An 11,305-nucleotide genomic window follows, 5' to 3' on the forward strand; every position below is an offset into this window, starting at 1 on the left:
GAATTTAAGTGTACATGCAACATTAAAACTCTAGTTTTTTCTAGGGCTTCTTTATAAATGTAGTGACAACGCATATTTTTCACTTTGAACCAAATTGTACCGCCTAAAACTCTTTGCTCTCAAATTCATTTTGAATTTCACATTGTTATTTCTAACATTTGCTGATTTGTGCATAATAGAGCATCAAGAATCTTTCATTGTTGATGTTCTTCTTGCATCAGAATCGAAGTAATGAGCGAGAGAGAGTCGAACCGATGAACCTAAACCATCCAATTCCTCCTCGGAGAAGACTCAATCAGCCTCGATCTCACCCATTGTTGAGTTGCCATCATTAGATTAGCCCTTGATTGAGAGGGTAAAGAAAAAGAAGAAGTCTCATGTCGTCCCGAAACCATCAAAGAAAGCTTCCAAATCTCCAAAAGGAGGAAGAAAAAGGCAAAGACTATTGCCTCTGAACCAGAGGAGTCGGGTAAACGCTTAACCTTTAACACTCCTCTTGTTGAGTCAAGATTTAATGATTTTGTTGTGCATAGACCCATTTTATGTGAGTCACATGTCAAACTAGATGATTTTCCAGAAATTAGATCTATTGTGAAAGATAAAAATCGGGAAAAATATGGTTAAAATCCAACGCATCCCCGTCAAGCATTTGTTTAGGAATTTTATGCCAACTTTAGGAAGAACATTGAAAAGGATTGATTAAAAGAAATCGTGTTTACTTTAGAGGTTCTTGGATCGAGTTTACTGTTGACATGATTAGGTCTATGCTGAGTCTTCCTTTCATTGAGAATCCTGATGAGTTGTCTGTGAAGCTTGAGGATCTAGATCAAATGGAACATTACCTATCTGTTGGGTCTATAACCAAACAGCCTAAGTGTGGCTACCTCCCTTCTAATGTGCTTACATCATTTTACAAAACCTTGTTCAAGATTGCACTGAAAAACTGGTCACCGTTGCTTCACAACTCCTCAGTTAGACTAGAAAAAGCACAGTTCATCTATGGGATTGCCAAGGGTAAAAAAAATTGATTTAAGGATTGTCATATGTTCCAATATCAAATTTGTTTCCTTAGCTAAAGGAAAATCTTTAGCCTTGTCCTTTCCTTCTTTGATCCATAGGATTGTTAACCACTACAGTCCAAGAAGACAACCAAATGAGACATTTTTGAAGATCAAACTCATTACTGCCAAGACCTTCAAGACTGTGAGCACTACCCCTACCCAAGATGTTCCATCATCCTCTTATGGTGGTTCTGTTGAAGTTAACACAGGGTAGTCTAGGATTATTGATATTTTGTAGGGTCTACAAAGAAAAATGGATTAAAGACACAATTAGCTATCTGAGCAAATTGCAGACCTTTACTCCACTTTGCAAGCAAAAGTGGATGTTTTTGGAAAAACTGGTGAAGAAGACCAAAGCTAACTTGAATTCATCCCCTACTGTTGATCATTCCACTATTGATCCAGATCAAGAGGAACAACAAGATGCTAATCAATAAGAGGCTACACAAGTTGCTGTTGTTCTAGCAATTATTCAAAAAGCTAATCAAGAAAGTGTAAATCAACGAGAAGAAGTAGCAGCACAACAAATCCCTTCAGATATTCAAGTTGATGATGTACCTCAAAAACCTACTATTTTTAAACCTATTGCACCTCCACGTGAGAAGAAGTAAAAGACCTTGGCAATAAAGAAGAAACTTCCCGTCGAAAGATTATCTAGGCGTTAGAACTTATGAACAAAGAGGGGGAGTAGTTGTTGAAGTCTTGACACGGGGAGATTGTGTTAGAATAAGTGCCCTAGAGCCAATCAATTATTGTAAAATTGACTATGTAATAAATGTTTATTTATCAATAAAAGACATATTCTACTATATCACGTAAATCATATTATATGTATTGATATATGTCCTTAGGATGGTAGAACCGTGACGAGGGCATCAAGTGTTTCAAATCTTGATAGTGAGAACCCTATGATCACATATGGTGGTCATTCTAGAAACGTCCATAGCCCCAATATTATTCTAACCAAGGACAAAGATAATACGGTAAGGCTATCATAGTGTTGAATGACCCTGTCGAAAGGCAGTGACTGATCTCACTTGTCAAGGTTGTTTGCCGACAACCTGGTGCAACGCATGGGTGCTTGATAGAGGCAAGTTCACTGGACAGAATCACTAGAGGATTCCATATAGATGGTAACCTTAGTGTCTATGGAATAAATCCTCTAACGGATGGTGGTGCATGTGATCCTTAGACTTGAGATCACCGGAGCACCTTGTACACCAATTGGTGTAGTTGGACACTAGCCCAACGTAGTTCTATTTAGAGCTATCAATACAGTAGTGATTGGCTATATTGAGAAGTGTATCGAGACTATGGTGGATCGACAAAGGATTCATCACTTCTCGGCACGGGAGAAGTTATCTCACTGGGTAATTCAGTAAATGGCAATGACACTAAATCTGTGGCCATAGTGGGACTGGGTACTTTAATATTCCTATCATTGGTCTAGTAACTGAATACAAACATGTCGAGGATATCTGAGGTTGATACTATTTCTGTACCTCAGTCTCGATGAGATAACAGTTGATGAAAGGATTTGATTGCACTGTAACCAAACCATTGACAGGCTACGGTTTCCATGAATCCAAATCTATCGGGTGGCCATGATGCCTTGCCAAGGGCCAATCTTGGTTTGTGTAGTGAGACGATTAATTAGTGTTAATCGCAATACTACACACTACCGATACGATGAGGAGCCTACGAGTCACACACTTGGAAGATAATTTAAGAATCAATTTGTGAGAAGGGTATTTTCGTCTTTCAGGACGAAAGGGTATTTTGGTAATCTCATAGTGTAATTAAATTTGTTGAGGTTGTTGCATGTATTTAATTTTAATAATAAAATTAAATTAATGAGATTATATTTAAATATATCTATGTATATGTTTAAATGAATTATTATTATTAATTGAATGTTAATATATTATTATATATTAATTGATTTTAATTATAATAATAATTAATTAATTAAAATACCATAAAGGGTGTGTTTGGTTGCAATGGTGAACTAGGGTTGGAGCCCATGGCTATTCCTAAGTGGAATAGGGTTTTAATTGTTGCACTATATAAGTGCAACTTAAAATTAAAACAAGAGATTTATTCATTCAATTAAAACCCTAGCCGCCCTCTCTCTCTCTCTCTCTCTCTCTCTCTCTCAAGAAGAAAACTTTTCTTGTTCTTCTTTCTTAATTCTTGAAGCCCTTGATTGTTCTAGCAAAATAATCAAGATTTCTACGGATTATCTTCGTGTGGACTTTCGTGAGTGCAATCCTACTTTGGATCGATTGATGAAAAATCATGTGAACAGTATACGGTGAACAGTAACCTTGAACAGTGGACAATAAACAGTAATCGTGAACAGTATGTGAATAGTGTTCTTGTCCGAAATCAAAGACATTCGAAGGAGCCTCCAAACATACGTAAGTATTCTAATCCTTGAATGGATTTACTTTATACAGATTTTTGTTTATAAACATGTAAACGGTATAATCTATACTTGGATCTAGGCAAAGAAAGGTAATTGAGTTACCGATTAAATTTTTTGTTTTCCGCTATGTATGGTAGATCAATTACTTACAGATTGTTGATGTGGTGACACTAAAGAAGAAGAAGCTGATGAAGTTTTATTTATTTATTTTTTATTATTATTATTATTTAATTTTTTTTTTTTTTTTTTTTTTTGCCTGATTCATGTTGAACTGATTTCATATCTGTTTTTACTTTGATTTGCAGAACTTCTTATTATATTGCTATGCTTTGTTTTGAACTAATTGCTATGCAGTTGTTTCTTTGAGTTTGTGCAGAGAATTGCACTTTTATGTTTGCTGATTTTTTCTTCCAAGTTTTGTTTATGAACTACATTTGCTAATGTAGTTTTTCTTTCATGTGCAAAGAACAATTCAATCCTTGTTTGTGTGAATTGAACTAACCATTTTTGCTATTTGATTGGTAATCACTTGGAAGTGATTTGGTTTAGTTACTCAGGGGGAGTATACTAATTGAGGGGGATTTATTCGATTTAGTTTGATTTAACTTAATGCAAAACTGATTTTTATTGATGATATTGATTGTGTTTTTCTTAAGTTCTCTTAGATGTTTTTGTTTCTAACTCATCTCTATGCCTTGATGATTATGCCTCTTATGAGATATGTTTTTATGTTGTGTTTATCACTTGTCTCTTGTTGATTAATTGAAGTTGTGTTTGAGACAGGTGTGTTTGTGAAAAGATTGTGCTTTGTTCATAAGTTTAACAAAGGGGGAGATTGTAAGTATTTTTGTTAAATTATGAATTTAGTATGGCAACACTGATTTTCTATGTGGTAACATCATTTTGTTTATATTAAAAAAATTGTCCGTGTGATGACACTTGCCTAGCTAGATTAACATCATTTTGTTTATGCATAATCGTTTTATGTTTTTATAATGTCACCACACTCATTGTCTGTCTGATGACACCTGCCTAGCTAGATTTTTATATACACATGTTGTGTCTCCATTTGATGTTAGGATCTTAATCTTATCTGAGACATGTGTAAGCGATCTGATGAGACACCCTGCAACAATCACCACAAAACAGCACAAACAACCCAAAATAGCAGAGAAAAGAGTTTCAACAAATCAAGGATAAACCGGATTATATTTCTAGAGAATGAAATTAGAGAAAGTAGCTACACAGTAAGAACTCAAACAGATAGTTCCTAGCAATTCGAGGAGCTGGGGGCCTCCCTCAATGACTCTATAGAAATTATTATGCCCTTCCCTAAAACTGACCTCACTATATATACTATTTCCTTAACTAAAATATTCCCTCCACTAACAACTTGATTCCCCACAAACACGTGAACAGTAATAACCAATTCTCACAACAAACATGCACCTCACACTTCCAATGACTTACTGCCCTTTATGCCCTTTGTATTGATAGACATTTTTAATGGGAGTTATATCAATGCCACCCTTCTTCCCCCCCCAACCCTAGGAGAGCCACCTTATCCTCAAGGTGGAAATGAGGAAATTGCATCTTGATAACTTCGTAAGCCTCCCAAAAAGCCTCAAATGAAGCCAAGTCCTTCCATTTTATAAGAACTTCCCGAGAGCCATCTGATAAAGTGCGGACAGCCAACACCGATTCCATTGAACAAGACGTTCCATGTCCTCGATGAGGAAAGATGGAAGTGGCTGGATGGGGACAAAGTTGTGCAGGCTACGTTTGAGCTGAGGGATATGAAAGACTGGATGAATTTTTGTCGTAGAGGGCAGCTCCAACCTATAAGAACCTACCCAATCTTCTCCAATATGGGGAAAAGGCCATAAAACCGAGGACTCAACTTTTCATTCAGCTCTTTGGCCAATGACTTGAAACAATACGGTTGGAACTTCAAATACACCTGGTCCCCAGCTTGAAAACTAACATCTCGACGGCGTAGGTCAGTTGTTTCCTTCATCTGCCCTTGAGCAACAGACAAGTTATGTTTCAACTCATCCAAGATGGAATTTCATGCAGCCATTTGCTGGTTTACTTCTTCCAGTAATGAAGGGTAATATGTGAATTTGAGGAGAGTGGGTGGATCCCTGCCATATAGAGCCTTGAAGGGGGTAATTTCAATAGAGCTATGATAGGTGGTATTATACCAATATTCTGCCTAGGGCAGCCACCAAGGCCATTGTTTAGGCTGCGAGCTATAGAAACACCATAAGTAAGTTTCCAAACAGTAGTTGACCACCTCTGTCTAGCCATCGATTTAAGGGTGGTATACCGAACTAAACTTCAAAGAGGTGCCAGCGGCCTTGAACAGTTCTTGCCAAAAGTGACTGACAAAGACCCTATCTCTGTCCCAAACAATTGACTTTGGAAAACCACGGAGCTTCACAATGTCGGAGATAAATATAGCAGCAACATCCTTAGCACTGTAGGGGTGGCACAGAGAAATGAAATGGCCATATTTAGTGAGTCTATCCACCACTACCATTATGTATCCAACCCTTTTGCTTTGGGTAACCCTCTAATGAAGTCCATGCTAATATCTTTAAAAACCTGGGAGGGAATGGGTAAGGGTTAAAGGAGGCCTGCGGGTTTTAGAGCAAAAATATTTATTTAATTGACAAATGGAGCACTGTTGGACATAATCTTGCACATCCTTCTTAATGCCATCCCAAAACACTATATTCATCTGTCATTTATAGGTTTTGAAAAAACCTGAATGGCCCCCTCCTAGGCTACAGTGAAACTCGCCTAACAGCTTAGGAATGAACTTCGAATTTTTTGGTAAGACTAACCTGTTTTTGTTAAGGAGGCAGCCACGGCGAAGGCCATAATGGAGTCGACTGGAGGGGTCAAAAAGAAGTTCTTGGATGATGGCTTAGAGTTTGGGATCTTGTTGTGCTTCAGCAACTAAATCATCAAATTTTGAAAATTGGACCACCGAAATGGCCTCCAATTCAGTCCCCTCTCCTCATCTAGAAAAGGCATCAACCACCTGGTTGGAGCTTCTAGGTTGGTAATGGATTTCAAAAGAGAACCCTAGGAGCTTAGAAATCCATTTTTGCTGGTCGGGCGTCTTAACTCGTTGATTTGTCAAAAACTGTAGACTTCGTTAGTGATAAGAGTGTAATTTATATATTTTTTTATTCCTTCCATATTATGTTTTTTGTTATGTTTTATACCTAGTTGAGTTGATTAGAGTTTATTTTGTAAGTTTGGCATATTTGGATAGACTTTCTGAAATAATTGAGAAAAGATTAGGAAATTCCAGATTTTTTGTTATTCTGACCAGTGCTGCGTTTTTCAGGTTTTTCATAGAGTCAGATTTCTCGATTGCAAAAGTGTTCCTCAGAAAAAGTAAAGTAGACAAATCAAGCCTCCCAGGAAGGTATTATGGGCGAGAATCTGAGTTCGTTTGGGCCCTCATTAGTTGTTGCAAAATCGGACCTGGAATCCTATTTGCGGAAGGAATTCCTGGCTGAGTATTGAGTCGTCGAATGGGCCTAACTGGAGCTTCAGATATCGAAAGCAGGTGATTCAAAAGCCCAAATTCATCTACACATCCCGGACTACAACTTTTATGAAGTGACCAAGCCTAGAAAAGTTCTTTTACATTGTGAGAATCCTGGTGCAAGCTGGATTATGAATTCTATTTTCCTATCTGATAAGGAATCGACAGTTTTGGAAGTTTATCCTTAGGAAAGGTCTAGGAAAGTAATTCCATTTTTCTTGGGGCAGAATTGAGGAAAAACACGTTATTTATTTATGAGTTGTTAGGTTAATATGGGAGGAAAACGCAGTGGAATTTTTTTTTTTTTTTTTTTTTTTTTTTTTTTTTTTTTTAGTTTTTTACTTTCTACATCAATATGTGCAACTGATCTTTCTTCTTCAGTTCAAGGGGATTTTGAAGCCTGAATTCATGTCATTGATGTAACTTAACTTCAGTAACATTGTTCTTAATCTCTTTCTTATTGGAATTATTTATGTTATTCTGTTTTAATTATTTATTATTTTTGTTTGGGTGATTTAGTAATGGCCTGCTAAATTGTTTAATCGGAATTTTACTGTTAGAATTAGGAATTGTGATACGTAATTGTCCTCTTTCTATTCAAAGAGTAACACATGATGATAGATGATTACGGACAAGTTCTCAATCTGTCACCTTGAATAACATAACCTAAGTTAAATAATCCGATCTTGCGTGATTATTGCTAGGATTGATCTATTATCCTAAATCTTAAGGCTGCCATTGAATTAAACTTAGAGAGCTTATTCTAGGTTGTTCAAGGGTTAGCATCTCATTGAAGAGCTTATTTCAGTAGTGACAATTAAGGGAAAATTCAAGTAACAGAGCTTGTTGTTTCCTAGAATCAATAATTCCATAATAACGAGATAGAATAATGTTACGGTTAGTTCATGTCCAATGTATGTTTAGGTGGATCTTGAACCGAGAACTGGTTGTTTTTAATCTGATATTTTCTACCATTGGAGATTTATTCGTTTCACTTTAGATTGCATTGTCTACAACCCCTTTCATTATTTTGTTGTCATGTTTACTATTTAGGATCTTATTTTATTTTATTTTCTATTGTTTTCGTTGTGGTTATTGGTTAGAATATAGGATTTAATCGAATCATTCCCTGTGAGATCGACCCTTGCTCACACTATATGCATTTTAGTAGTTAGGTTAGTAAGGTTATTAATTTGGAGCATTCGGCACGCTACTAAATTTTGGCACCGTTGCCGGAGAATGTTATTTGTCGATTTTTTATGTTCTATGTTCTTTTGTTATTTCATTTAATCAGTGTTTAGTTGTGTTTTTCATTTTGTTCAATTGTGATTTTTAGATTCTTGAAAGAAAAAAAATGAACAGTGGTACTATTCTTGGGAGAAATTTTGGTTGAATTAGGAGTGCTGTGAGTACTTGTTTTGAAGGAAATGAAATTCTGAGCAAGACTAGAAATTTCTAGCCTCACCCTCTCGTCGTCAAATTCGATCATTTAATAATTTTTTTTATTAGTTTTTATTTATTTAGGCTTAGTTTGGTGATTTTAGTTGGTTTATGACTCGATCCAATCCTACAGGAGAGTTGGAATTTGATCCAAAAATCGAACACAGTTTACAGAAGTTGCGAAAAGATGCACGTCAAGCAAGTTCTTCATCTCCTGGTCTCAATATAGCTCTTGGTTCAGCATCCCACAGTTTATCAAGTGATCCAGATTCAGAAATAGGAGAAGAGATGGCCGCTGGCATAACATTAAAGGAGTTGGCTGCCCCTGATTTTAGTCAGCAGCCTTTGTGTATTTAATACCCTACTTTAGATGTTGCTTTTTGTTAGGAAACGATCCATTGAGGCAGCGGAAAACAAAATCAATAATGACAAGGATTGTTCCATAGAACCAAGATCAGGGTACAATTTTACAATTTATATCACAATAAGAATCTGCAGAAAATTAATCTAGAGTTTAAGAAACCATACGCACGTTTGGAGGCTCCTCCAAGTTTGTCTCTGAATGTGTTTTGCTACCGACCCAAGTATAGGATCGAACCGACGTAGTCCACACGAAGACAATCATAAGGAACTAAGGAGGGATTTGCTAGATCCTCCTTAGCCTTAAGAATCAAGAAGAAATGAAGAGTGTTTTAATTTTCAATCAAAACTGAATCTGGCGTGGGAAAGAGTTTGGGGCTGTGTGTGTGTGTTTTTTTTTTTTTTTTTCAATGAATGAAATAATGAATGACCTTCTTCCTTTTACAATTAAAACATTTCTTTTATAGTAACATTTTAATTGCCCTATTCCCATATGGAATAGGCTTGGGCTCCAACCCAAACATCCCATGTTTCCAAACACTCCCAATTAGATATTTATTTTAATTCATCATTATCTCAATTAAAATCCATTAATACATATTTAATATATATATTAACATTTAACAATAATGATAATTTATTTAAATATATGCTAAGACATATTTAAATGTAATTTCACTTATTTAATTTTTTTAACAAATTAAATAAAACGGCTCAACCTCAGCAAATTTAATTGCATTGTGAAATTACCAAAATACCCTTTCGCCTAAAAAGACGAAAACGCCCTTCTTACTTCCTGAGTCTTAAATTATCTTCTATGTGTGGGACCCATAGGCTCCTCATCATACCGAGAGTGTATAGTATCACGATTAACACCAATTAATCGTCTCACTTATACACAAACCAAGATTAGCCCCTAACAAGGCATCATGGCCACCCGATAGATTCGGATTTAGCAAAGTAGCTACCTGTCAACGATATGGTTACCGTACAATTAGATCCTTTCATCATACGTTATCTCGACGAGATGAAGGCATAGAAATAGTGTCAACCTTCGAATACTCTGGATATTATGTATTCAGTTTCTAGACCAATGACCTGTATTATAATCTCGATAGAGCAACAACTCAATCCCACTGTGACCACAGTTTCAGTGTCATTGCCATATACTGAATTGCGCCATGAGATAACTTCTACCACACCCAGGAGTGATGAATCCTCTGTCTATCCACCGTAGTCTTGATACACCCCTTGATGCAGCCAATCACCACCATATTGACAGCTCTAAAAAGAACTGTGTTAGGCTAGTGTCAAGCTACACCAATCGGTGCATAAGGCACTCCGATGATCTCAAATCTAAGAATCACATGCACCACCATTCATTAGAGGATTTGTTCCATAGGCACTAGGGTTACCATCCATATGGAATCCTCTAGTGGGTCAGTCCAGTGAACTTGCCTATAGCAAGCACCCATGTGTGGCACTAGGTTGTCACCAAACAACCTTGACAAGCGAGATCAGTCACTGCCTTTCAACTGGGTCGTTCAACACTATGATAGCTTTACCGTATTATTTGTGACCTTACTTTAGAATAATACTGGGGCTACGGACGTTTCTAGAATGGCCACCATATATGCTCATAGGGTTCTCATTATCAAGATTTGAAACACTTGATACCCTCGTCACGGTTCTACCATTCTAAGGACATATATCAATACATATTGCAATAATAATGATTTACACGATATAGAATAAAATGTTTTTAATTGATTAATGAACATTATTACAAAGAGTCAATTCTACAATAATTGATTGGCTCTAGGGCATCTACTCTAATACTTTTGAACTTAAGTTTGGTCTAATTCACTTGTTGCCTACATTTCGTGGTCGTGTAGGTGAAGATCCAAATAAACATCTAAAAGAGTTCCACGTAGTCTGTTCAAGCATGAAACCGACAAGGGTGACAGGGGAGCAGATTAAGTTATGAGCTTTCCCTTTTTCATTGGGGGATGATGTAAAGGATTGGCTATATTATCTACCATCGGGACAGTTATAACATGGAACGAGATGAAAAGGCTGTTTTAGAAAGATATTTCCCAGCATCCAAAGCTGCCACCATTAGGAAAGAGATATGTGGTATAAGGCAATATAATGGAGAGACATTGTATGAATATTGGGAGCGATTCAAGAAGCTATGTGCAAGCTGTCCTCACCACTAGATAAGTGATCAATTGTTAATTCAGTATCTCTATGAAGGATTGCTACTTATGGAAAGAAACATGATAGATGCAGCAAGTGGAGGTGCGTTGGTGGATAAAACTCCTGAAGCTGCCAAACATTTAATCTCAAACATGGCTGCCAATTCCCAACAGTTTGGTACAAGACATGATGCACCACCCAAAAGGGTGAATGAGGTAAGTACATCTTCCATTGAACAACAACTATCTGATC

The 11,305-nt window shown here is 36.6% G+C and overlaps 1 non-coding gene across 1 annotated transcript; it reads right to left on the reverse strand.

Annotated features, from left to right (window-relative positions):
- Positions 1-10,968: 10,968 nt before the first annotated feature.
- LOC116118497 lies at positions 10,969-11,075 on the reverse strand. Its single transcript, XR_004126162.1, has one exon. It is a non-coding gene; the product is annotated as a small nucleolar RNA R71 (small nucleolar RNA).
- Between the last annotated feature and the right edge of the window lie 230 nt (positions 11,076-11,305).

Source organism: Pistacia vera, unplaced genomic scaffold (genome assembly GCF_008641045.1).
Source record: "Pistacia vera cultivar Batoury unplaced genomic scaffold, PisVer_v2 Contig124, whole genome shotgun sequence".
NCBI classification, from domain to species: domain Eukaryota; kingdom Viridiplantae; phylum Streptophyta; class Magnoliopsida; order Sapindales; family Anacardiaceae; genus Pistacia; species Pistacia vera.